General features: G+C 40.2%; 2 pseudogenes; both read right to left on the bottom strand.

The window, feature by feature from the left end:
* Positions 1–600: 600 nt before the first annotated feature.
* LOC148833912 (immunoglobulin heavy variable 3-30-3 pseudogene) lies at positions 601–1,056 on the bottom strand (annotated as a pseudogene).
* A 1,074-nt stretch (positions 1,057–2,130) lies between these two features.
* LOC148833911 (Ig heavy chain V region 6.96 pseudogene) lies at positions 2,131–2,649 on the bottom strand (annotated as a pseudogene).
* Positions 2,650–2,851: the final 202 nt, after the last annotated feature.

Raw genomic sequence — 2,851 nt, 5'->3', positions numbered from 1 at the left:
TATTTATCACATTTCCAACTTGCAAATAAATAAATAAAACCAGAATGCTTGAATAAAATGGAATGTCATCTTTATTCTGCGTTAATAAGGTTTTTATTACCACTTTTGGTCTGATTGCTTAATGAAATACACCTTTTATTCCCTCCCTTTTCACCAGAAATACAGGAGAACAGTGTTGTGTACAGTACAGAATATCTTCACAGCAACTATCACACAGATCTTTACACTGATGTTGTAGTGCCCCCTGCTGGACATTTCATAATGTCTGACCTTGACTGAAAATAACACCTCATACATGGCATGACTTCAGGACATTTTGAGTAATATAGTCATGTTTGTGCTGTTTGAGTTACTATACTAATATATAGTAAATATTGATTGTGAACACAGACTTTCTTTGGTTCCTAAGGAGTTCATTGGTGTTCCATTTTTAAACTGAATTAACTGAGTTATAGATGTACGGTAACAATTCTAGATAAAACAGCACATGTCTGTTACGAGCAGATTTCTTATTCCTTGCACGTGCACTAGCATATAGAAATGGCTGAATGATTTCAGAAGCAGTTGGGGGTTTTTGTCAGGGCTCAGGCTTCACTTCTCTCACTGTGGGTCTCTAGTGCAGTAATACACAGCAGTGTCTTCAGTCTTCAGGCAGTTCATCTGTAAGAACAGTTTACTGCTGGAGTCGTCTCTGGAGATGGTGAATCTGCCCTGGACAGACGGGGCGTAGTACTGAGCAGGACTGCTATTAGGGTTAATACGAGCCACCCACTCCAGCCCCTTCCCAGGAGCCTGTCTGACCCAGTGCATGTAATAGTCTTTAAATGTGAATCCTGAAGTTGTACAGGTCAGTTTGTGAGATTCTCCAGGTTTTACTACTGCAGGTTCAGACTCAGTCAACGCAATCTGGGACTGAACACCTGTAGGGGAACAAAATATAAATATTCAACTTTTTGAATACTTTCAAAGACAATGTCAATATTTGTAAGTAAATATATGAGTGTCATCACCTGTGAAGCACAGAGTTGCTACAATCAGCGCTGTTAAGACCCTCATTGCTGATTGTTTAGACTGAAAGGTACAGAAAAGAAACTGACTGGCTGCTGTTCAGTCTCTCAGCTGTATCATTAATAAGGGGCTGTGAGTTTGCATAGGAGCCTCCTGCAGGGGTGGAGCAGAGCTGTACAGCCATTAAATTCATTGACAAAAAACACTGGAGCCAGTGCACTTTTCACAGCAGGGACCCCAGTACAGATCCTATAGAGTATTGGACCTAATATAGTGACAAAAAAAGTTTTATTATATACAAAAGTATAGATACTGTAGTTTATTTAAACAGGTTCTTAATATGAACTTTCTGCTCTAACATGAGAAGTTAGTTTTCCTTAGTGACTATGACTTTCACATACAGAAATTAAAGAAATAACTTGTTAACCTACATTTCTTAATTAACCAGTGTAAGGTGATGGTTGCAACTTCCTCGTTTCAGCATTCTGATACAAAACAACACTCAGAAAAAAGCAAAAGAAAAGTTGTTGTAGATGTGGGTGGCTGTTTCTCTAATGCCTGAGCTTTGTGCTAAATTGCTGAGATTCAGCTTCAGCAACTACAGACTACTTCTGGATGCTTCTTAATATTTTAACTGCTCTGTTTTGGACACCGTTGGAAATATGCATCAGTTTTACATGAGTGTGATTTTTATCTGGAAAAAAAAAGAATGATGCATATGTTTATGTGCTTGATATTGGGTAGCTTTGAGAAAGTAACTGGAAGATGTTCTTGATAATTAGGCATCTTTTTGCTCTGTGTGCATTACGTAGAGAGTCTGTTGGGGGTTTTGCGTCATTAAGACAATGACCAGGTGGCTCACAATCAGCCACACAGGACAGGGGCAGAACTGAACACAGTGTACAGTATACCTGCACAGTCTGCCTGCTGTTTTTATTCCAGGATTGACATCACAACTATAAGGTACAGTGTATTCCACACAATCTTCACAAACCCTTTTCTGACCTCTGTGTAATTATTATGTACATGACAGCACATGGCACACCAGCTGTTTTAACAGTTAACACACTGATGTCTCTGCGGAGCTTGAGAGTTTTTGTCAGGGCTCAGGCTTCACTTCTCTCACTGTGGCTCTCGAGCACAGTAATACACAGCAGTGTCTTCAGTCTTCAGGCTGCTCATCTGTAAGTACAGCTGGTTTTTGGAATTGTCTCTGGAGATGGTGAATCTTCCCTGGACAGACTGGGAGTAGTATGTGCTGCTGCCAACACCACTGCTAATTCGAGCCACCCACTCCAGCCCTTTCCCAGGAGCCTGTCTGACCCAGCCCATCCAGTAGCTGCTGAATGTGAATCCTGAGGCTGTACAGGTCAGTCTGTGAGATCCTCCAGGCTGGACAACTGCAGGTTCAGACTCAGTCAAGACCTGGGATTGAACACCTGTGAAAGAAACAGAATATTGTATATACCTGAAAATCCAAAGTGAACATTTTAAATAAATTTCTACTTTTAAATTCAAATCTAACAATTTAAGATAAATTAAAACATAAGGTCATTGATTATCTACTTGGAGAAAGTACCACAGCAAATCCCCACCTTGGAGAACTGTCATCACCACACTGGTGATAATTAGAATCTTCATGGTTGCTTGTTTCACAGGGCTGTGACTGAAGTTTCAGCCTCTCCCTCAGTGATCACTGATAAATGCTCAACAGATTTGCATATCACTCTCTCTCTCTAAGGGCCAGGCGGTATAAAAGAGGTTGACAGGCACTTCTTTTCAGCACTAAACTAAAAATACTATACAGTACTTATTACTCCAATGACATTACACACACTAATAT

The sequence above is a fragment of the Atractosteus spatula genome, chromosome 5, assembly GCF_055471065.1.
Source record: "Atractosteus spatula isolate fAtrSpa1 chromosome 5, fAtrSpa1.hap1, whole genome shotgun sequence".
NCBI lineage: Eukaryota > Metazoa > Chordata > Actinopteri > Semionotiformes > Lepisosteidae > Atractosteus > Atractosteus spatula.
Note: the sequence above shows the minus strand (reverse complement) of the source record. Positions and strands in the feature narration are given on the sequence as shown.